This window comes from Papio anubis, chromosome 17 (genome assembly GCF_008728515.1).
Source record: "Papio anubis isolate 15944 chromosome 17, Panubis1.0, whole genome shotgun sequence".
NCBI lineage: Eukaryota > Metazoa > Chordata > Mammalia > Primates > Cercopithecidae > Papio > Papio anubis.
The window spans coordinates 63,899,297-63,924,881 of NC_044992.1; the positions used below are offsets into that span (position 1 = coordinate 63,899,297).

Genomic DNA, 25,585 nt, shown 5'->3' on the forward strand with positions numbered 1-25,585 from the left:
CTCTGACCGAAAAATCGATGCAGAAAGAGGTTAGGTAACATTCTCAAGCTTTCACTGCTTGTAAGTGGTGAAACTGAGCACAGACCCATGGAGGCTCAGGGTCAGAAGCATACCTTGTGCTATCTCCAGATGGGGAAGGCAGCAGCCAATCCCACCTCTGGGGGAGCCTCTCCCTAATCCCAATCCAGATTCTGAGCACGTCCTGGGATGGAAGTTGCAATCTCCTTGGGGGTCTCCAGTCTACTGTGGGTGGGGGTTATGAACCCATGACTTGCTGATTCCTGGCCAGGACCCGGCATTTGCATTTTTCACTGAGCCCCACAAATGATGTGGGCCTGGCCCTGGTTGAAATACAAACCCAGACACCTCAAGTCCAGAGATAGAGCTACCAATCAAAGTGCAAGACACCTTGCTCTTCAATCCATAAGAGCCAGCACCTTTTTATTAAGGCTTCAGCTGTTCAAAGAGCTCCTTGCTCCAGCATTGGCGGACTCCTCCTTCTTCAAAGCTCATATGACAAGAAGAGGAAATGTGTGTGACTGGTCCCCAGAAGGCCCCAGGCTTTGTCACGTGCTCATCCCACAGGAAGAGGGCGTTTCCATTCCCTCCAGGTGTCTTACGCTCGCCTTGTATTTTCTTCAGGTTCTCTTAATCATTCTTCTAAGAGCACTAATTAGGGTAAAATTTCCCCCAAAGGATAAAGGGCCAGGTTCCCCGGACTTATGAAATAGCCTATAACGTTGGAGCTTACTCCAGTGAAAGAAAAAGCCCAGGCAAGGAGCCAGTATCAGTTCCTTAAGGAATCCCTTTTGCTGAGAGTCCCAACTTCCTAGAATCCTGAGACATGTTCCAGTGTTTTCTTGGGATGACTAACATATAACTCCCCAAAGGGTAGGAGCTCTGCTTAACTCACAAGTTACTGGCCCAGGACCATGCCTTGCAAATGACAGATACTTTGTAAGTATTGAGGGCATTGGCGTTTTTGTGGGAGAGAAGGGTTGTGGGTATTTTGGGGGTTTTTTGTTTTTAGAGATGGGATCTTTTTCACCCAGGATCTTAACTCACTGCAGCCTCGAATTCCTGGGCTTAAGGGATCCTCCCACCTCAACCTCCTGAGCACCTGGGACTACAGACACGTGCCACTACACCTGGGCACTGGCGTTTTTGAATGGACCTAATTCATACACTGACATTGGACTTATTAACTCTGTCACTGGCATCTGTATCATCTTTAGGTCTAGATTTTTAGAGTTAAGATTGAGGAGGAAAATCCGCATCCTTTATCTGGTCTGTTCCTTCCTTTCTTTTTTATCAGTCCCTACAATAACCAATAGCAAACAAGCCAGGGACCCTTGGCTCCGTAACAAAGCCAAACAGGTGTGAGAGATTAGCTCCCTGGATGGAGCCTCTGTCCAACAAAACAATGTCAAATTCCCCCCTAATAAAGTCCAGAGCTGTAAGCAATTCCCCCTTGTTATTAAGCAGGAAAGAAAATACAGCCGGCTCCTTCCCAATTAGCTTGGAGGACCCTCCAATGAGCCGAATTTAAACCAGAGACCTGCCACGATCTGGATTCCACCATAAATAGGGCCTGCCTTCTCCCAAGAAGGAAAACTCACTGGCCCAAGCTCCCAGCCTTCTTGGCACGCTGGTGCAGACAGCCCTCAAACCCCCACCCCAATATCCATGGGCTGTCTCTGCCTCTGATTCAAACCATCTTTACAACTCCCTGCCAAATCCCTTACTTTGATTTTCCATATGGAGGCTTGGTCTCATTTGCCAGGTTGGTGTTTATAAGGATGGGTTTTTTGACAGTTTCGCTGTCAGTGAAACAGAGGATGGGACCCCACCCCTTGAACATGAATCACTTTCTTGTCATCCAAAAAAGAATGAAAGATCAACATTCTGAAGCAATAACAACAACAAAATAGAAACCCCAGAGGTATCTAGCAATGGGAACGTCTCGTCTTTCCTTCCCTCCCCCATCCCCTGCCTCAAACTAATAGGCCATGGAGTGGATGATAGAAAGACTCCAAGGTGCTTCAAAGAATGGCCCATCACTCTGTTACCTCGTGTTTACACATGGGGTACATAAATGCAGACTGCAAATGTCACCTGATTGTTTCCCCCACATCATCTTAGACAGTGGTCAGAGGGAATCTCTTTCCATCTTGAACATCTTACCTGAATAGGGAATGTTTAAACATTCTTCATCTCAGTAAATATTGTGATGGCCAGGCTATGCCCTAAGACTGTAAAGCGTTGTATTGGTCTGTTCTCATGCTATTAATAAAGACATACCTGAGATTGAGCAATTTATGAAGGAAACAGGTTTAATTGACTCACAGTTCCACATAGCTGGAGAGGCCTCACAATCACAGCAGAAGGCAAATGAGGAGCAAAGACATGTCTTACATGGCAGCAGGCAAGAGAGCTTGTGCAGGGGAACTCCCCTTTATAAAACCATCAGATCTAATGAGACTTACTCACTGTCACAGGGAAGACCCACCCCCGTGATTCAATTACCTCCCACAGGTTCCCTCCCACAACACATGGGAATTATGGGAGCTACAATTCAAGATGAGATTTGAGTGGGGACACAGCCAAACTGTATCAAGCATCAATTCATTTAATTATCTCAAGAACCCTGTGTTAGCCTGTTCTTGCATTGCTATAAAGAAACACCTGAGGCTGGGTAATTTGTAAGGAAAAGACGTTTAATTGCTCATGGTTCTGCAGGCTGTATAGGAAGCATGATGCTGGCATCTGCTTGAGGCCTCAGGAAACGTACAATCATAGTGGAAGGAGAAGGAAGAGCTTGTACTTCACTTGGTGAAAGCAGGAGCAAGGTGGGGGAAGGTGCACACACTTTTAAAAACCACATCTTAGGAGAATTCACTCACTATCAGGAGGACAGTACCAAAGGGATGGTAATAAACCATTTGTATTAGTCTGTTTTCACACTGCTTTGAAGATACTGCCTGAGACTGGGTAATTTATAAATAAAAGAGATTTAATTGACTCACAGTTCTGCATGGTTGAAGAGGCCTCAGGAAACTTACAATCATGGTGGAAGGCAAAGGAGGAGCAAGGCATGTCTTACATGTCAGTAGGAGAGACAGCAAGAGCAGGAGAACCTGCCACTTATAAACCATTCAGATCTCATGATAACTCCCTCACTATCACGAGAACAACATGGGGGAAACCACCCCCATGATCCAGTCACCTCCCGCCAGTTCCCTCCCTCGACATGTGGGGATTATAATTCGAGATGAGAGGGACACAGAGCCAAACCATATCATTGTTCATGAGAAATCTACCCTCATAATCCAATCAGCTCCTACCAGACCCCACCTCCAACACTGGGGATTACAATTCAACATGAGATTTGGGTGGGGACACAGATTCAAACCATATCAGACCCTATGAATTTCCTCTCATTTTTTTAAATGACATAACTGAGTATTTTAAACTACTCATCCAAAGCAACAGCTAGCCACTGATAGAGCTAACATTTGAACCCAGCATTGAGTTCCAGAACTGTGGCAGACTTCTATCTGCCAAATATTCCTGATCCCTCCTTAGCCCTGCCTTCTGGGCACATCGCAGGTGTATTAGTCCGTTCTCACATTGCTAATAAAGACATACCTGAGACTGGGTAATTTATAAAGGAAAGAGGTTTAATTGAGTCGCAGTTCCACATGTCCGGGGAGGCTTATAATCACAGCAGAAGGTAAATGAGGAGCAAAGTCATGTCTTACACGGCAACAGGCAAGAGAGCATGTGCAGGGGAACTCCCCTTTACAAAACTGTCAGATCTCATGAGACTTTTTCACTATCATGAGAACGGCACAGAAAAGACACACCCCCATGATTCAATGACCTCCCACCAGGTCCCTCCCACAACACATGGGAATTATAGGAGCTACACTTCAAGATGAGATTTGGGTTGGGACACAGCAAAACCATATCCACAGGACTACATTTCTTGGGCTCTGGTATTTGGTGGGGCCTTGTGACTGGTGCTGGGCAATGAGTTGTGAACAGAGGTAATGTATACCACTCATTACCCAGGCTGAGCCAATGTGCATTCCCCCAGAAGGCACTGTGCCCTCTGCCATGCTCCCTGGCAATATTCCAGAAAGTTCCAGCCTGAGTCCCAGAATATGGATGACAATGACAAGCAGGCTATCACCTCAGCTTCTGGTGATAGACACACAGTGTAAGAAATACACTTTCATTGTCTTAATCCATTAAGATGTGGGGTCATTGCCATAAGAGTGAGGAAAACAGCTAGTTTTGAAGGAAGCGAAAGGACAAAGCTTATGAAGGGATTTCTGGGGTGACTATCTATGCTCTATTTCCCAACCTGAGTGCTGGTTACAGGGATATTAGGTTTTGTTTTGTTTTGTTTTGTTTTGTTTTTTTGAGACAGAGTCTTGCTCTGTCACCCAGGCTGTGCCTGGCTAATTTCTTGTATTTTTAGTAGAAACGGGGTTTCACCATGTTGCCGGGATGGTCTCGATCTCCTGACCTTGTGATCTGCCCGCCTTGGCCTCCCAAAGTGCTGGGATTACAGGCGTGAGCCACCGCGCCCAGTCAGCTTTCTAATAATATGATAAATATTTGTTTTGTGTGGGTTTCTATATCTGTGTTTTATTTGACATGAAAAGGTTACAGAGTGTTTGAGGGTTGTTACCACACCCTAATGCAACCAACGCTGACTGATACACTGTCACGGTCCCTTTTATAACGTGCTTTCTTATGTCTCAGTTATCCCCCTTCTGCTTCAATGTCAACAAATTTCTATCTTCTGACATATGAGAACTAAAACCTTTGTTTTTTCTGATAAGTCTAAGTCTCTTAATAGAAAGGACAAAGTAGAAATTTGAAATGAAATATGAAACGCATTATGGAGGCAAAAAGTCTTCAAATGTGCCTCTTCTAGAATTTCCTTAGGGATTATGGCTTCATTCCAAAAGGCAAGACATGATTGACCCTGAAATAGAGAATGCCAGTATTGGACCTCACCTGAACTCTCTCTCTGAGTCTGCTTTTCCCTCTTCTAGATCCCACAACACAACTCCTTGTGGTTACTTTAACTTTTAATGCGTGGCACTTTTTTTTTTTTTTTTTTTCCTTGAGACGGAGTCTCGCTCTGTCACTCAGGCTGGAGTGCAGTGGTGCAATCTCGGCTCACTGCAAGCTCTGCCTCCCAGGTTCACACCATTCTCCTGCCTCAGCCTCCCTACTAGCTGGGACTACAGGCACTCGCCACCATGCCCGGCTAATATTTTTGTATTTTTAGTAGAGACGGGGTTTCACCATGTTAGCCAGGATGGTCTCCATCTCCTGACCTCATGATCTGCCCGCCTTGGCCTCCCAAAGTGCTGGGATTACAGGCGTGAGCCACTGCACCCAGGCCAATGCATGGCACTCTTATTAGCTGTACACACAGAGTGGGGGCAAATTAAGATATTAGCTTCATGAGAGATATTTAGTGAGGAAAGCTCACCAAGAGAGAAGGTCTTGATTACTTTCAGCTTGTTCTTATTGGCAAATGTCTGAAAGATATTCAAAGGTAGGCTCTAATACATCTACAGAAAAGCCAGGGTACAAAGGGCAGACGGAAACTATACTGCCTTTTCTCCTGCCATGAACCTAGCTCAAGCAATAAAGGGTGGCACTTGTGACATAAGGGAGCTTGGAAAGATAGGGAGTCACTAGATATTGTGCCAAAACAACTTCCACACCCCAACCAATGTTAGCCATAGAGAGGCAGGATGCTTTCCTTTGGGGGTCATCAACTAGTGTGATATTCTATAATCCATTCCCCTTCTATGTATGTCCTCTCCTAAATAAATCCATCATTTCAAAGGGAAATGACACAGACTGCCAGTTCTTTTTAAAAGATTTGTTGTTTGGGCTTTTGTTTGTTTGTTTTATTACTGATCTACTCATCTACAAAAGTTGTCTGCAGTTTCAACTGTATTTTAGAAATCTTGCCCTCTTGGCCGGGCACCATGGGTCACGCCTGTAATCCCAGCACTTTGGGAGGCTGAGGCAGGTGGATCGCGAGGTCAGGAGTTCGAGACCAGCCTGGCCAACATAGTGAAACTCCATCTCTACTAAAAATACAAAAAATTAGCCAGGCATGGTGGCAGGCACCTGTAATCCCAGCTACTCGGGAGGCTGAGGCATGAGAATTGCTTGAACCTGGGAGGCGGAGGTTGCAGTGAGCCAAGATCACACCATTGCACTGCAGCCTGGGTGACAGTGCAAGACTCTGTCTCAAAAAAAAAAAAAAAAAAGAAAGAAAGAAAGAAAGAAAAAGGAATCGTCCCCTCTTGAAAACCAACACCCAAACCAAGTCTCAGATTCTTATCACCCACCTGCAAGGCAAACTGCTGAGTATTCACTCCAGATTCAGCCCATTGAGGGTCCTCTGTCAGCACTGGGAGGTTATTGACCAACAAGTTTTCCCAAGCTCTGTGAATGCTAATCTAACCTCATTAAGCCAACGCAAGAAGCTGTGTGATTGATTTATCCTGTATAATAAAACCAGGCTATTACTCACGGGGCAACCTGGCACATTATCTGGTCCCTTCTGTAAGTGGTGGCAAACCAGCAATACCATAAACTGCTTTGCTATTTCGGGAGAGATAAATTGCTAATCTGTGGTTGTCATACCATAAATGGATTTTCATTACAGTCTGGGGCAACACTGAACTTCAAGGTCCTGTAATTATAATCCATTGATTTTTTATTGTCACCCACTAAAAGCAAAAGCATAAAATATTATCATTTTAACACCAAGTTCCAGTTGAGTGTGAACGCTGCTGCTGTAAATTACAGGTGGCAACCAACAGATGAAGCCAGTGACTCCCTTCTCCCTCATACCCGGAAACATGCCCAAGAGAAGCCGACACCAGGGATAAATCATTTACAAAGGCACCAAACAGGCCATCTTTTCCAAGCACAGGAGTCTGCCCTTTCTCTCTCATGGCATTTCTCTCTTTCTACCAAACATCTTAGCTGTTTGCAAGAGATTAAATAGCATACCAGTACAGTCTACAGACTCAGGAGGCAAAATGCTTTATTTTGAATCCTGGATCCTCTTATTCTTAGTTGTATAATCTTGAGCAGCTGTGCCTCGGTTTTCTCCTCTGCGAAATGGGTAAGTTAATGAAAGTACTTACCTACCTTGCAGTGTTATGATGATGACTAAAAGAGTTAATTCATGTCAAGCACTTAAAACTGTACCTGCACAGAGAAAGCATTCAATGCATGTCATGTATCATTCTTATTACCATTATGATTACCACATGAAAGAAACTATGAGTGGCTGTCATTCCTTGCCTTCTAGACTATAACTCACTTTTTAGTAGGAAACTTGTTTTAGACATCTTTTAAAATATATATTTAGATATTTAGACTCTGAACTTATTAAAGGCAAATTCTGGGATTTACTAAACTTGACGTCCCATGGGCCCAGCAGCAATGCCTGTGGCGCTCACACCTAACTGGACCCTGGTGTTAAAGGTATGTTTTATGCTTCTGCTTTTAGACAGAGATATACTCTCTCTATATATATTTTTTTATATTTATGTGTGTATATAGATATATATGCATATATATGTATATAGATATATATACAAATATATCTCTATATATACATGTATATATGTATATCTATAGATATCTATAGATATACATATATATATAGAGAGAGAGATAGTATTAAACAACTATTGAGTGAATAGAAGCTGGAAGTAATTTCCCACTTAGGAAGAAGACATTTTGACTATGAGACTAAGCCCCTAAGTGAACTGTGATTCCCACACAGGGTTACTGTAGAAAGGATTTCCACATTAAATAGAAGGTTGAACCAGAGGACATTTAATAACTTTTATCAGTCAAGACTATGAGATTCAATGACTCCATGACACTTGCAATTTCAGCTTCAGATTTCAGCCACTTTAAGGGAAAAAGAGACACATAGAAATCTTGACCCTGGGACTTGCAGCCCCACAGTGGCACTTCTCCAAGAAATGGATGGTTTTCACCTGTGGTAAATAAAATAAATATGAAGGTTTTTAACAATAGGAAAAAAGAAGGATCATCTAGCAGTAATTATAACCTAGACGGCCGAAGACTTATCTCTAAAAGGACCCAAAGCCATGAACGTCCTCCTCATGTATTAAAAAAAGGCCTTTATGCCCTCTATTGTCATAATTGAAAGAGGTAGACAACAGGAGGGGGGCAAAATATGGCCTTCCAGATGTGTCAGGGTTGTGATAAGTCATGTTTAAACTTTACCCAAAGTGAAATAAAGTGTCAACAGAAACTCCTGTCCAAACTCTCTGATCAGGTCAGGCAAACAACCAATCGAAAAAAAATCAATCAAATGTGAAAGGTGGCCCACAGGGGTGGGAATGCTTCACTCTGGGATTCCCATAGAAGCCAGGTCCATTTAGCAACATGTTTCTTGCCAGCTGCTGCTTCTCCTTGTGGTCCTGAAACAGCCAGAAGCACACCAGAGGGTGTCCTTTCATGAGCTGGCTTGACCCTGAGCGGGCTGAGAAGTTGGTGACCTTTGCCAATGCCATGAGGAAGGAAGGATTCTGGGACGGATGGGCTCAAAACAGGTTGTCTGATCAGTCCCAGGGTCAGTGCTTTGAGAAGAGAGATGGCCTACACTCCTAAGAGGAATGGGAAATTGAGCCTTGATCTGGAATTCTGTAAATGCTCAAGGAAGTTAGTTCTTGAGGGTGAAAGAGGAGAGCAAAAATGTCTAAGTACACCTGGCAGAGTGAGAGCAATGTGCCTCCACGTGGCCCGTCCAGTTGGAAATAGACTGCATTTCCCCAGGGGTAAGGAGTTGGCAAGGATCAGACAGAAGCTTGAAGCCCAGCCAAATAGATTAGTGTTTAGGACACGGTTACAACTGCAAGAAGGAGGTAAAGTATACATAAATCAGAAATGGGAGAAAGGATCAATCTCATGAACTGAATAAATACGGCAGAATTAAATGTGTTTTGTGGACAGGAAGGTGTTTGGATCTTACCTTCCACAACAAATCAAATTCTAGACCCCTAGTGCAGACGGAACTCTTAAAGCATCACTATTCTAGCCGGGTACGCCCAGGAACCAAACGGGCTGACGGTTTCAGCTGGATAAGACTGGAAGACAGCAAGGACTTGACATTGGAAATGTACTCACAGACCCTCCTACCTGGGATAACTGACTTTAGAGCACACCTTCATTCCCACCCTTCTATATTTTAACATGGGACTGAGACTGGGACAGAGGTTAACGAGGCATCTCAAGCCACTCAAGAATTAGATCCACGTAACTGCATTTGATGAGGAAGTAAAAATTACTACAAACAACAAAAAAGTGTATATACGTTAACCAAGTAGCTATAATTCTAGGGTCTTATTTTTAAGGAAAAAAAATGCATTAAAGGTAGAAAAGGAGAAACGCAGGTGGAGAGAGAGGAAGAAAGTTGGATACGAAGGCATTTTGAACATCTATCACTATTACATTAGGAACTTCACATGAACCATTTCATTTCCCTCTCACAAAACCTATGAGATTGAGACAATGCTGCTTATTATGGCATTGTTAATAATAGTGAAAAATTGAAAACAGCCTTCTTGTATACTGCTAAGAGAGTAAGCATTATGCTGCACCCTCATAATGTTTTACCACAGAGCCTTTAAAACTGTTTATAAAGAATTCTGTCCTGATAGGCAATGTTTATAGTATAATGGTAGTAGAAGTACACAAAATTGGTTATGCAATAGAATTACCAAAATAATTATATATTTTACTTGTTTATATGTATGTATGTATGCAATATAGCTGTATCTTAATGTATCTACATGTTTATTAAAAAATTAGTATGATAAATGGGTGGTGGGATCATGAATTATATTTATTTTCTTTGTACTCTTTTCTATGCTTTCCGAAATTTTTACAATTAATGTAATTACTTTTATAATAAGACAATGAAAATCTTTAATAGAAATAGCTTATTTACCATTTGCTGTTAATGCTAATATCTGAACATACAGTACTTTGCTAAAACACCATCATCAAAGGAATTGACCGGGCTATATTTGTCAAACAATGACAAACTACAGTCAATTGGAAAACACCTAAAATATGTCAATAAATGCTCTGCTGCTATCAGCTTTGCAATATACTTTATCTAGTCTCATAAAAAAAGCAACATCACGAGGCGTGTGACCCAAACAAATATATATTCAATGTGTTTCTAGTCTGAAAATAACACGCCCTGATAATGTCCTCCATTGCTATTGAGACTACTTTGCAACTAGAAACATTTGCTTAGAAAGTGGTTAAAATCATACATGTGTTATTGTTATTCCCACTTTTTAAAAATCTAAATAGTAAGTTGTAGTTTGTAACATGTTTTATTAATCAATGCCAATCCCAAGATAATAAGCCTAAGATAAAGAGTGTCATAAACATTTCAATAAGAACATATGGTGGGGGAAATTGACAGAGCGAGGCCTTTGAAGGGCAGTTTTCTTACTCTAAAGCAAGGTCATAAAAGGTGTTGGAAGATGAAAATAGACTGGGCAGGACCCAGTGGTCCATCACTGAGCGTGGCAGGCAGGGAATGGCTTCCTTCCCTCTGCCAAACTCTACAGCCCACCTGTGCCCTCATCAATGGCCTAGGACTCAAGTTAGAGAGGGCCGAAAAGTACTAATGAGACAAACAGGAAGGCAAATCATATTTAATGCCAGGAGACATAACTGATTTGCAGTTTAGCAGCTATAAACATGACTATTCCCAGATAGTCCAGATGGGAGACTTTTCATTATATTCAAGAGTTTAGATTTAGGCAAATAGGGCTGTGTTATCTAGAGGACTCTATCTTGTTAAATATTCAAGTGTGTTTCCAAGGAAGATTATACAATATCTTGCTTGGGATATTACCATGGATAAGGCAGATATTAAGAGTAAATGATTGCCTACACACAACCATTTGAAAAGCAGTAAAAGACCGGCAACCAAAAGTGTTTTCTTCCTTAAAGCATTATGATACCTAGAGTTTCACCACTGAAAAATTGAGCTAGGCACTATTTTTTTTTCAAGAACCCCATTTAAAAAGGCTAATAGAGGCTGGGCACAGTGGCTCACGCCTGTAATCCCAGTTCTTTGGGAGGCCGAGGTGGGCAGATCACGAGGTCAGGAGATAGAGACCATCCTGGCTAACACAGTGAAACCCCGTCTCTACTAAAAATACAAAAAATTAGCCAGGCATGGTGGCGGGCGCCTGTAGTCCCAGCTACTTGGGAGGCTGAGGCAGGAGAACGGCGTGACCCCGAGAGGCGGAGCTTGCAGTGAGCCGAGATCGCGCCACTGCACTCCAGCCTGGGCGACTGAGTGAGACTCCATCTCAAAAAAAAAAAAAAAAAAAAAAAAAAAAAAAAAAAAAAAAAAAATGCTAATAGAGTTGCTAGTGGTAACACAATGCAATGAGTTGCTGACATCTGGCCATGCAACAACAAATTAGCATGTGTTCCTCCATAGATGCAGAGATCTGAAATAGCCAGAACACTGCTCAGAGAAAAGGGGAAAGTCTCCAGAAGAAAAGAAGGCACCAAAAAATCTACAAATGCTGGAAGGAGAAGTAGTCCATGGGAAGCAATGTTGAAAACTGCGTAATCCTCAGTCTCCCCTTGGGTGACTCCTGCGTTTGGTGCTTCAAGGCAGGAGGCATGAAATAGTCATGAACATTCCCTTCAGATTCAGAGTTTCTGCATCCAGTTTTACATCCATTGCAAGTCTCTTAGTGACCTCCTTTCCATTCCTCACACTGTGAATGGACACGACCCACCAGAAGGGGAGACAGACATCTTTTGAAGCCAATCTTGATAAAGGAGGTACTTCCTTTTTACCCCATAGTCAGCCAATTTGTTGCCTATAAGCTAAAAACCAAATCTAAATACTGAATTTGAAACTTAGCACAATGACCACCACCATCTGAGCTCTCTGGAACTTCCAGGTGCTTAACAGCGTTTCTCAAACACAGCACTCCTGACTTTTGGAACGAGTTAATCCCTTGTTGTGGGGCGAAGGGCTGACAGCTTTCCTGCACAGTGTAGGGATTTTAGTGGCATTCCCGGCCTCTACTCCCTGGGTTTTCCCCAGATGAGAACCAATGCACCAAATGAACAGAAATCTTTATTCTCAAGAAACGCAGGCTACATAAGTGCAGTCTCATCTCATTCAACGCTTTGTGCCAAAGTTCCCCACTGGACTTGCAGCATGATTATAAACTCAGCGGTAACAGCAATGGATGTCTCTTCCAGGTCTATGCAAAAGCTTAAACAATAAAAAGACAATTCCCATGACTAGAAGAGACCTTCCCAAGAAGACCATTGGCCTATATGTCCAAAAACCGTTGGGTTCTCTGCATGTGTGGTCCTAATTAGATATGGGTAGCATTTGTAATGGAGGCATCTACATCTTTGTCTAACTGCCTATAGTATGGGGAATTATCATCTCCATAGGGGACATCTCAGTTGACTCATAGCAGAATCACCATAAACATCTCTATGATTCCCCATGGTATATTGTCACTCTGATCCCTGGCTGGGTTTGAGAACATATAAAAGGTAGTACAAAGACTCTCTGTCCCATCCTGGTACCATCTTGCAGTGGCTTGTCTGGAGTTAGAACCTACCTATCTCTTGTCTTCAGAGCCGATGAGGTACCTTGGAATCAAAGACCATAAAAGTCAAAGCTGGAAGGAACATAAAAGATTGCCCAACCAGCCTCTCATTTCATAGCGAAATTGGAAAGGGTTATCAGCTAAAAATGGACTGATCTAGTTCATAGCACTAAGGAAAAAACAGCCTCAAAGCAAGCAGAAACCTCAAACCAATGACAGTCAATCCTGCTTGGGTGGCTCTAGCTCTTTGCGGGAAAGCAGTAAAGCCCTCAAACATTTTTTTTTCTTTTAATATTTTTAACTTGAAAAACTAAACATGTTCTATAGATCATTTTTGAAACTCCAAATGTTTAGAATGGCAAGCTTTTTTAAATTTTCATTCTGAAAGCACTAGACAGACTGGTAGGACCAGGGGAGGCAAAGGTGGATTATTTTTTAAGCCATTCAGTTATCCCCACTTCCTCCGATCCTTTCCCCTCCCCACACCATCCCCTGCTGTCATTTATCAAGACTGCCCCAATCCTGTGGAATTCCACTCATTCTTCATCAGGGCTTTGACCTCCTCCAATCAAACAAGCAAGGTACATTCTGGGAGAGCGCTAATGCCAGGGTATCGGGGGTACAGAGGAGGAAACAATCGATGCTCCAGGACTTTCCCACGCTTAGTGGAATCAATTTTATCGGTGTTTGGACACTGGGTGTCAAGGCTGGTCAGATGGAAGCCAAAGGTTCTGTGGGGGAGGGGACTGACAGAGGCTGCTGCTGAGGCTTCAGTCATGGGACAGCTTCCTGGAAGGGACTCGTTCCCTCAAGTCCAGCTCATTCAGAGGGACATGAGGATCACCCTCCGCTAACACAGATGCTGAGGGTCCCTCCCTCTCTCTAAGATGTGAAAACGACCCCAAGCAAAGTTCCCAATGTACCCTCTCTGCACCTCAGAAAGCCACAAGGAAATATGGATTGGTTCCAGAAAAAGGCAGGTACCACAGGCACTGGGCCCTGCCTTCATGAGTGCATCGAAACTGTTCATGCAGCTGCCTTCTCTCAATTATCCAAGAGCTGTTAGTCTTCATGGGGTCTTGTCCAAATCTTCTGCCTTTTCTCTTCCTTTGGCTGTTCCCTGGGATCGTGATGATTGTTGCTCTCATCCGAGGTGAGCAGAAGGTGAAATTCAAACCGGTCAGGCTGCTGCCTGATAGAATGTTCGGAAAGAGAAGGCAGGTGAAGCTGCTGCCTCAGTGGAGACCCTGACCTTCTACCTGCTGTCCCTCCCACTTTCTCAAGGGCACCAGTCTATGCTACACCTCTGGGCTGTGTTCACGTTGCTTCATCGTTCCATGGCCCTTTGTCCCCTGACTCTTGCCATCTACTGAACATCCCTCCTGATAACAGGACTCAGCTAATGCTCCTGGGTGAAGCTGTCCCTAATGTGCACTAGTAAGTTGCCTCTCCCTCAACTCTGTTCCCATTCTGCCAGAAATAAAGTGACTATAATTTTCAGTTAATGTTTGAGCTCCCCTGAAGGCAGATTCATCTTTACCTGATTCATCTTCACGTTCCCTGGCCCCAGCACAATGGGTAGTATTTACTAGACGTTCTATAATTATTCGATGAGCACATTAATCTGTAGATTTGCATAATCAAGATTCTTTCTACTCCTTATAATTCCAGAAACTGGGGCCTTAAGTGGGTGCAAATGTTTGTCTAAACCAACACATTGATTTCTATACAAGAAAATGCCGGTGAGGTCCTTCAGATATTCTGCCAGGTGCCTCCCCATCTAATCCCTGACCGTAGCCTCAGCCCAACTGCTCTGAAGCTTCTAGTACCTGCATGGCTGGACAAGGGACACTGGCATCACCACCCACAACCCTGCATGCTGCAATCTTCTTCCCACACCAACCCCACTCTCTCTGCCCCAAGCAAAAGGACTATGCAAACGAGAGAAGGCCTAGGATCTCAAGTCTCAGTGACTCACCTGCCAGCTCTAGGCATACATATATGACCTGTAGACTTCATACTAAATCATCCTCTTCATGATACCAAATATCCTTATGGATGACTGGTACATCCTCTGGTAATCCAAAAGTGTCCTACATACCTGTGTGATGTAGTAAGCTACTGTCTCCCAGCTCCCAAACCTCCAACACCTGCTCTGGGACGCTAAAAGGGACTCTGCAAATCATGTTTTTCCTTTGCTAGTTGCTTCTAATAGATAGATTCTGGCAATAGGGGGCAGTAGAGGGAGACTGGAATCAGGAGACGGCAGAATGCATCTCCCCACTTTTTTACTTGCTGCTCCCACCAGTGCTACCTAGCAGCAATACTTCATCCTTACAGCAGTAGTTGGATACAGTCCCTATCTCCTAGAGTCAGCCTCAAAGTGCTTTCTCAGAGGTGCAAACTCTAGGAAGTCAGTATTGCTCCTTCCTCAGATGTTTGAATTCCAGCTCTATAAGATCCCTCCTTTAATCTCCTGACATGCCATCAGCAGCCATACAGGGCCTTCCCCTCAGAGATTGGACTTCAACTCCTCAAGGCCCTTCCTCTGATCCTTTAGGTTACAATAGACCTAATCTTTTCCCTTATTCCCCAGCCCTGGTGGGGGTAGCTTCTTCCTGCAGTTACCATCTCTGTGTTTTCTCATTGTTCCCATTTCGTTACTTCAGCCTTCCAAAAAGGCTGAAATATATATAACCAACTTCCTAAATTAAATCCCCTCTGTTGAAACACCTAATGTGCTTTCTGTATTCCTGCATGCACCTTAACTAACACAATATCCCAAAATTCTTTCTGGTTGTTACCTACAGGAGAAATCTGAAAATCAAGTCAACGTAATGCTTAGGAAACAACAGGTGCTGGAGAGGATTTGGAGAAGTAGGAACACTTTTACACTGTTGGTGGGACTGTAAACTAGTTGAACCATTGTGGAAGACAGTGTGGCGATTCCTCAAGGATCTAGAACTAGAAATACCATTTGACCCAGCCATCCCATTACTGGGTATATACCCAAAGGATTATAAATCATGCTGCTATAAAGACATGTGCACATGTATGTTTATTGCAGCACTATTCACAATAGCAAAGACTTGGAACCAACCCAAATGTCCATCAATGACAGACTGGATTAAGAAAATGTGGCACATATACACCATGGAATACTATGCAGCCATAAAAAAGAATGAGTTCATGTCCTTTGTAGGGACACGGATGAAGTTGGAAACCATCATTCTGAGCAAACTATCACAAGGACAGAAAACCAAACACTGCATGTTCTCACTCATAGGTGGGAATTGAACAGTGAGATCACTTGGACACAGGATGGGGAACATCACACACTGGGACCTGTCATGGGGTGGGGGGAAGGGGGGAGGGATAGCATTGGGAGATATACCTAATGTAAATGACAAGTTAATGGGTGCAGCACACCAACATGGCACATGTATACATACGTGACAAACCTGCACATTGTGCCCATGTACCCTAGAACTTAAAGTATAATAAAAAATAATAATAAACAGAATGGCAGCAGAGTTTAATTCACATATTTCACCATGGTTTTGACACTAGTGAAATACTAGTATCAAGTATATGTTGGACAAGTATCAAAGTATACTTGTCCAAAGTTATTTGGACAAGCCTAAAACCTCCTTGAGTTTCTAGTCTTGAAACCATAGTGGGAACAGATAACCGCAGCTTCTTGCTCTGTCTTTAAAATGCAGCAAAAAGACAGTCCATGTAAAAGAGCTTTAAGGTCTATGTTAGAAAAGCACCATCAGCAATACATAACTACTTTGACTAACAACAGGCTGCAAAGACACTCCCTAGTTTTGGCCTCAGTAGGCTCTGCAATACAGTGTTTTCACCGATGCCAACCACACAGGAAACATTTCAGAGCTGCTGCTTTGTGAAAGGTTCACACCTTGATGGGAAGAGGTTTAAATCTCCCATTTCCTGTATTGATAAGAGCATGATCACCTATTTTCAAAATAAGGTTCATTCTCAATGTTGCAATACCAGGTAGGCCATCCTCTCTGCTGGGAGAAGTACTTGTTGGAGGGTGTCAGTTTTGAGAAAAGGATGAGAAGCAGAGGGGAGGGAAACAGTGGAGTAAGGATAGGAAGAATTTTTTTTTTCATGTTTGGAGCTATGCCAAGGTGTTAAATTCCCATTAAGAATGGCTAGATCTGGAAGAAACTTGATGGATTAGTGGAAAGTGGAGGTGGGGGGAGAAGGCGGCACCATCAGTTGCTGAAATTGGCCCCAGACAGGTTTCCTCATTGTTCTGCCAATTGGTTTTGCAATAAATTGGAGGAAATTTGGCGAGATATTCAACCAGGGCATGGACAGTGTACTGGGACCAAAATAAACAACAGTGAATAACTTGGCAATTTTTCATGGGATATTTCAGAAGTGAGTTATGAGACACCACGTTGTGAGTTATTTCTTATAAGTTTACATAGTGAGAATTAAAATAAGGCGATAGATGACAAGTTTTGCTCTTAAAATTTGGGAGGCAAATACCAAATACGAAATCCAGTTATGAAACATACAATGACCTGGATAAGAAAAACAGAATAAGGTCAGATATCTGAGATGACATAGCATAGAGTCAACATATTGAACTCAAAGAATTTACCCCAGAAACTCCACATACAGAAACTACCCAGAATATCTACTAACTGAGGATATTTTTTTCTAGAAAAAGATATTCCTGATATGCAGCCATTGTTATGTTTTCTGGAATGAGTATCTATGAATTAACAGAGATTTTTAATAATTTGTTTACTGTGAACTCTTTTGGAAATTTGGTGAAGTCTATGGACTTCTTTTTAGAATTACATGTGTAAATGCATAACTTGAAACACACCGAATTACAAAATAAATTATATGGCAATGCAGTTGCGATCTAAAAATATTTAGGAAATAAAATTGTGAAACATAACATGTATGCTTCTTTATTAATGCATCCAATAACAAGAGCTGAAGGTGGGTCTACTAACTACCATAATTTTGAAGCAGTGAGGAGCATAGATGATATCTTGAGATTTTTACAACACTACAATGTGACATAAAAAATCTATGACTTTTGTTGTATCAGATAAAGCCTTAGTTATGACCAATACTATTGTGTCTTATCACATACACTTGTAAGGGAAAAATATACTACATTTCAAATAGAGGTTAGAAAAAATAAAGGTAATGTTTTCTTAATCTAACTTAAGGATTCCAAGAATTCTATTCATAGATCTTGTTTGTAGGGACCTATGGACACTGAGCTAAGGATTCATGGCCAACTCTTAGACCTAAATAGTCACATGATTTTTAAATACTCTTTGTTTTCTATTTTCCCAAAAGATTTACTCTATTCATTCCAAACAAATGGTTTCCTTCTAACGTAAAACAGGTAAGACCACACCCTTATTAAAGGGTGTGAAAAATGTTAGGCTATCTTACAGAACAAAATTTAAAAGTCTCTTAAACTTAATGCTTATTATTAAGTGAAAGAAAATCTGAAATGCTGTATGCTATATGAATCCAACTATATGACTCCTGAAAAAAAGCAAAACATTGGAAACAATAAATAAATGAGTGGTTGCCAGAAGCTGGGGGGAGGGAGGGATGGATAGGTGAAGCAGGGGGATTTTTAGGGCAGTGAAACCACTCTGTATGGTATTATAATGGTGGATACGTGTCATTATACATTGGTGCAAACCCATAGAATATATAACACCCAGAGTGAACCCTAATGGAAACTATGGGCTCTGGGTGATAATGATGTGTCAATGTAGGCCCATTGGTTGCAAGGAATGTACCACTCTATGGGGTGTGTTAATAGTGGAGGAGGCTGTGCATGTGTGTGGGGGCAGGGGGCTACAAGAGTTACAAAAAGTATAATAACTCTCTGTACCTTTTGCTCGATTTTGCTGTGAACCTAAAACTGCTCTTAAAAAAGAAAAATACAGCCTAATTGTTTTTCTTTAAAAAGAGAACAATTAAAAAGAAAAACAAAGTCTCCTCTTCCCACATTCTCCAGTTTCCATAAGGAAGGGAGAACAGCACCCTCATGGGCTAAGCACGACTGCAGCCATGTGCCCGAGAGGGAGGTGGGATGTAATCTGTAGAAAATTGGAGGGCGTTGATTCCGCCATGTCCTCCCCATTAGATCTGCGTCTATCAGAAACTTTTTATGTCTTGTTCCTAGTCAACAGGGGGTTTGTTCACATAGCTCCTACCCCTATTTTGTTCTCACTTTACAGAAATGTTCCACCCCAAAGCAGCAATGGTACCTGAACCACCTCAGTCCCTGGTGGACACTATTTTTCATACACACCTTGGGGAATGTCCTGGAGGAATCACTTGGCCATCAGCAGACTAGAAATGCTCATGGTAACCTGTGGATTTCTCCTTTAGCTCCTTTGGGCGATGTTACGGATATCATGCCTCCATGGCCAGACTGTTAGGGAAGTTTAAAATCAGAGGTGGTTACCAGGGAGTAGGTACCTGGAGCAACCTAGAAGCAGGGGGCTCAGACCTGTCACACACAGTCAGGAACTCCATCAGCAGCTGATGTTGGCAAGGCCCTGAGACCTTTCCAAAATACCAAAAAAGCAAATTCATCTCTTCCAAATGAGCTTCCGTAAACTCGGTTATTAGAGCCTGACCAGTTCAGATGGCTGGGTTCAGGGAAATGAAAACCATTTTTCTTGTGACCAACTCAGAGTTTCCAGTCTAACCACCACAGCAAGTGGCTGGATCTCTTTTCTACTCAAGTTCACAACAAGGCAACAGGTCCTCAGAGGGTTGAGCATGTCTGCATTTTCGTAAGAGGAGATAAAACAGAGGTAATGTGCAGTAATGAAAATCCTTTGGGGGCACTGGGAACTCAGATCACTTAATTTCTATGTGCAGGTCCTGACTTCTCTGCACTTTGACTTTTCTATCTGTAAAACACACCTAGCGAACTTGACTTCTAAGCGTGTGATGTGATGTGGCTAAAGAAGTCCCAACACAGCTAGGAATTGTTCATCCCTTGAGATTATTCACTCACGTTGCTCCCTGTGTCTCTTACTTTCCTTCTCTACACATCTATGCATTGCCAACTTAGCATACTTGCAAACAGCTATAAAAACTGAATCTGGGTCTCTCAGGTCCTTCCACAACTTTTTAGATATAGAAATACTGAAACAACCAATGCCTGGAAACTAATATATCAACCTCAAGAATGGATTGAAGAGTGTGTGTGTGTGTGTACATGCATATATGCACATTTTCCAAATCACTTTATTTCTTGACAATGGCTACAAGAGTTACCAAAAGTATAATCACTTCTTTTTTGGTTAATTACATTATGCCTTACTAAAGACAAAAAAAAAATCTGAAGACTAAATCTTACCCATATTTGTTTTTTTCTCAATCAATGTCACCAAGTGTATCAATGGATTGTTTTTGGCTGCAAGACACAAAACACCCAGTTAAAAGGGGTTTACACAGTAAGGACACACCAGTAAGTGAGGAAGCAGGTGGCTTCAGGAAGGGTTAATTCAGCAGCTCAATAATTGGTCTCTCTCAGAGTCTCCTGGCTTTCCCTGATGGTTGCAATTTGTCTGTCTCAGCATTAGGCATTACTTCTTACATAGCTAGTCAAGGCAAAAAGGAAAGGCCAATTTTGATGAACTGTTTTATGCAATATTTTCCAAGAGCGCCCAGCAAATTCCTACTGTCTTTCTCGTATGCCAAGTCTAGGATGCCCACCTCTAAGCCAATCGCTGGCCAAGGGATGTTCAAGAGTGTTATGATTGGCTCAGGTCAATCAAGTTCCCTCCCTTAGGATCCTCCTGGTCCACCTGCCTTGACACATTGCTCTTTAAACCTCGACCCAATTAAGGTTCTGCTAGGAAGGGAATAGCAGGGACTGGACACTGGGTAGATAATCAATAGTTGCCTAGTTACAATACTTTCTTCATTGCTTAAATATGTCTGTTTGAATACAAACTGTACAAACATTCTTAACTGAATAACAGATTACACAGTTGTCTGCAATTGGAACAGAAATCTACTGTCTACATGACAGAGGTCTGGAAGTCCTTTTCATAAATTAAATTCAGAGCAAATTTTCTAGTTTCCAACTTTTAAAAAACTTTATCTAGGCTATTAAAATCCTAACATTCTTACAAAGCTAATCTTTCCTCCAAGGGTCTCTCTGTTTTAGTGGTTGTAAGACTGAACTGCCAATCAAAGATCTAAATATATATCAATAAGTATTAATAACTAAAGCTGATCATCTTTCATCACTTCTGTTTTTATCAGACAAAAGAAATCAAATAAATCAAACATTGCTGAGATTGGAATGAAGCTCACAATGAAGTGGTGTGTGTGCACGTGTGTGTGTGTGTGTGTGTGTGTGTGTGGTATTAGTCATCAACTACCCATGCTGACCTGTTTACAATATGGCTTGTTGATATGATTATTTGAATAAAGGTATACATTTCAAGTCCACTTAGGAAACCAATCAGCAATAGCCCTGAATTCAGTAATAGCTTAGATATTTTCACAAGGACCAGGCCAAGTGTGTAGTCAGCCACGTTTAGCTTTACGCTGACATTGGAATCAATGTCCGAAAAGGGGAAAGCAAAGATAGTCAGAGAAAACAACTCCAGAGTCAAAGGAGGTTTCATGCCAGCTGAAAACACACTTGTAAAGAAAATGAATGTCTCTTTTTCTGCTCTTTTAACCCCTTACAGAACTCTCTCAATCAGCATCCTCCGCTCTCCAGCCCGCAATGTTTTCATCTTGCCTCCCAGTGAGCTAGGGCTTCTCTCCTAAATGGGCAACTAGCATCGCAACCTTCCTCCTCCCCTCCCCACCAAAGCTTACCTATCCTGTGTCCTGTTCCAAGATGACCCTGCTTGAAGTGATGGAAGTGAATCCTAAAGATGAAATTAAATGTCACTGTGCTCATGGGCAGTAACGGTTTGGGAACAAGACTTGCAATGGAGCAATGCTTACAGGTCATGCCCAAAAGGAGAAATTCCTCCTGCAGCTCGCAGGCATCTCAGAGAGGGAGGTAGGTAGAGAGCTCTATTTGGGACAGGAGAGGTGTCTCCCAGATCAGACCAAGGTGGTGGCCTTCAGTTCCACTCAGGTTTCTGGACAGCTCTGATGACAAGGACAGAGGTTTGGTCACATGGAGGTCTTGAGCCCAAGTCTCTCCACTTTCAACATGCACAAGTCACAGACACAGCCCTCAGAACCTCTACAGCAAAAGGCTGAGTCCAGCCCAGACTCCGCAAATTCCCTCTTCCCTCGCAGGCCAAATAAGAACTAATTTTAAACCACCACAACCCAGCTTGGGGAAAAGGCCCAGGAAAGCTCTGCAACAGAATAGACAAAACTGTGCACTCCACCCAAGCTGTTTACCTGTCCACTGAGCCTTTCAGGGACTAAACACTGGTCTGGGGTTTGGGACGTCGTCCATTCTACCCTGAAATTCCCTTTTCAGGTTAGGATTAGGAAATCCATCCCTACACCGGTCCCCGCCTAGCCAGAAGCTCCTGCCTTTGTCCTCTTTTTGGTTTTCATTAAGAATTCAAGTCTGGATTCCTCTAACAGAAGAGCTAAAGAAAGGGTCCTGCTCAAATTTGTCTATACTATATACATGCTTAAGCTAGAAACTTCTGAATCAGTCAGAGTTCTCCAGAGAAAGACAACCAAGAGCAGATTTTATATATATCATATATATATTATATATATAAAATTCATATCATTAAGAAAAAACCAATAATTTATAATTTGCTATATAACATAATATGGAATATATAACAATATGGAATATACATATGTTATATAGCAAATTATAAATTATAAATACATGTATTTATTATGATACATATCAAATTATAAATTATTATAATTTAAGTATTTATACATAAATTTACATGTATTGATAATTTATAATTGGACATATGACATAATATAGAATAAAATATATAATGTAATATAAATTTTATTAGAAATAGCATAGAATTATTATATTATATAAAGGTAACATAATTGTGTGATATAATATAGTTTATATAAAATAATACAATAACTTATAATATAAAATACAAATATTTATTAGCTTATTTACTTTCAGGAATTAGCTCATGCAGTTGTCAGGGCTAGAAAGTCTAAAATTCACAGGGCAGGCTGGTAGGCTGGAAATTCCCATGTGAGTTGAGGCTGCAGTCTTAAGGCAGAATTCCTTCTCCAAGTTTTTGGTCCCAAGGCTTTCCAATTGATTGGATGAGGACCACCCACATTATCCACGGTAATCCTCTTTACTTAAAGTCAACAGGTTGTAAATGTTAACATCCACAAAATACCTCCTTAGCAACACTTAGATTATTGTTTGATTAAATGACTGGATAGTGCAGCCTGTCCAAATGGACACATCAACTTAACCATCACAGCTTCCAATGGCTTTGCTGGTATCTGAATCTCTATGAAATTCTTGTATGATAGAAGCTTTGGGGTTATTCAAACCTCTTAGGCTATAGAAAGCCATAGACTTAGTGGATCTGGGATACACGGTGTAACTCCACCCCAGGTCAGGCAGTGCCACCCCAGAAACAGAGCTCTCAGTACCCAAATAAAGTAACAATAAAACTCTCAGGCTCAATGCTTATTACGGGTTAAGCAATTTGCTAAACGTGGCGGCAGCAGCATTCGACAGAAGCTACTTCACTGAAATCAGTCCCTCACGTTCTTCCTTTAGAGATGAGGAAAATCTGAGGCTCAGAAAAGTTCTGTCACTTGTCTAAGGTCACACAGTGTTTTCAAGTGGAGGATTAAGATTTGAACCCGACTGTTCTAACGGCTCAGGCCTGCGCCATGTCCTCGAGAAAAATGTTATCTCTGAGTCTAAAACTGGATAGATAAGGAATGTCTTCATTCTTCCCTTCCACCTTCCTTCCCTGTCTTCTTTCCCTCCTTTCTTCCCACCTACCTCCCTACAACTGTTACAAACGTCTACACTGGGCACAGCCCTGAGTTCCCAAGTTAGCAGCTGGGGAGAGGGGGTGGTAATAGGGAGGGGAGGACACAGTTGAGATGCCGAGTGTTTTCAGCTAGCAACTAATCAGGGTAAAGCAGGAAGAGAAGTTTTGAGTTGCAAAACGTGTTTTTGCCAAAACTAAAAATTTGGCCCTGAAATGTTAAAATGTTACCTCTGGCCAAAGATGCCCTGGAAACATCTACCTTTACTCACACTCGCACCTACCCTGATGACATTTTGATGCAAACTTTCTCTGACTCCCAGACTAGAAGAGGCCGAAGGATGCTACCCAAATCAGTCCCTGTCTTCAAGCAAAAGTGCTCACTGCATTTCAGATCTTCTCAGAGGAAGAGTCCAGCCTCACCCAAGACACTCACCTGCACAGTAAATGACACGTGACATTGTCATGGCAGCTTTCGTCCTGACCCAGCCTTACATAGGACTGACAAATCCACTGCGTGCTCACTATTGGGTCATGCGACATTTGGAATCGGACACCTGACAACACTGCCCTACAGAAAGGCTAATGGAAACAGAGGCTGCAGCCATGGCCCAGGAAGGATGGTCTTTCGCACACCTGGTCTTTCGCCTCTGCCACAACTTCTTCCTCCAAGGAAATCAACACAAATGAAAACTGGCTGATGCTCCGGTCCACCAGAGGCTGAAGAAGAAAACCGCAAAATGGAGACTGCCCAATTCTAATTTAATTCAGAAGAACAAACAGAGCATCACTCAGCAGACTTCAAATCCCCAGTCAGAAGATTTTGTCCGTGAAGTAAATTGTTTCATGGGCCATCTACCCCACCTACTCCTTCTTGCCACAGCAAGGAGGTGAAAATAGCTCTTGAAGCCATGGTGAGTGACATTCTCGTGACTACATTGTTGTCAGTGTTGATCTTGTACTTTTTAAAAATGTCAAGTCAAATACACAATAGGAAAAATTTATTTACAAAGTAGCTACAGTACTGCTATGTGAGGCTCGCATTCTCTCTCTCTGCTCGTGTCACTCAAGACCCTGCTCAAATGCCGCTTCCTCAGAGAAGCCTTTCCTGGCCACCCAACACTCACTTTCCCTCGAGATCTGCTTTATTTTCTTTGTGACATCAAACTGTATGTTTGTTTGTTTCCTTACGATGTGTCCCCACGACTGGAATGTAACCTCTATGCAGATAGGGGCATTAATTTAATCACAGCTGTATTCTCAGCATTTAGAACGATATCTAGTACATAGGAGGGGCCCGGTAAATATTTGTTGAATGAATGTATCAATGGACGGGTCCAAGAATCAGTCATTTAAAAGACCCTGATGAAAATGAGCCACCTTGGGGTTTGATATTTGAAGTTTCTCTTATTGGAGAGCTAGTCTGAAAATTCTTGACCACAGTTTCAAATCCCAAGTGTTATGATCACACTGGTGTCAGGGAAGCTCTGACTTGGCTGGTCAGCAAACCAGCTGTGGAATTTTTCTACTTGTCACACGGACAAAAATGTCCTTGAAGAGGTATCTAGTGGAAAGTTTGAGATCAAGTGCTGAAAATCAGATGGCCCAGGTCCCAGTCCTGGATCTGGCACTTCCTAGATGAGTCTTGAAATACTGATTCAACATTCCAGTGTTTTAGTTTCCTTGTCTATGAAACAGGGATGATACCCATTGTATCTGCTTCATAGGGTTTCATGTAAGGAAAAATAAGCAAATACATGTAAGTCACATTTACTGGTACTTAAGGGAGAGCTCAATAAAGTGCTAGTTATTGTTAATATTATAGTTTTGAAAAACTAACAGAAACATATTATTTAATCTAGGACTAGTGCTTGCGCAAGGCAAGTGAAGCAC

At 42.1% G+C, this 25,585-nt stretch overlaps 1 long non-coding RNA gene across 1 annotated transcript in view; it reads right to left on the reverse strand.

The window, feature by feature from the left end:
- The window catches only part of LOC103878969, a 50,642-nt gene extending 28,186 nt beyond the window's left edge, over nt 1–22,456 (reverse strand). The window contains exons 1-3 of the long non-coding RNA XR_002517775.2: nt 21,591–22,456; nt 20,110–20,166; nt 19,048–19,170 (exon numbers count right to left, since the gene is read on the reverse strand). This is a non-coding gene — a long non-coding RNA (uncharacterized LOC103878969). The remainder of the gene's footprint in view (nt 1–19,047; nt 19,171–20,109; nt 20,167–21,590) is intronic.
- Between the last annotated feature and the right edge of the window lie 3,129 nt (nt 22,457–25,585).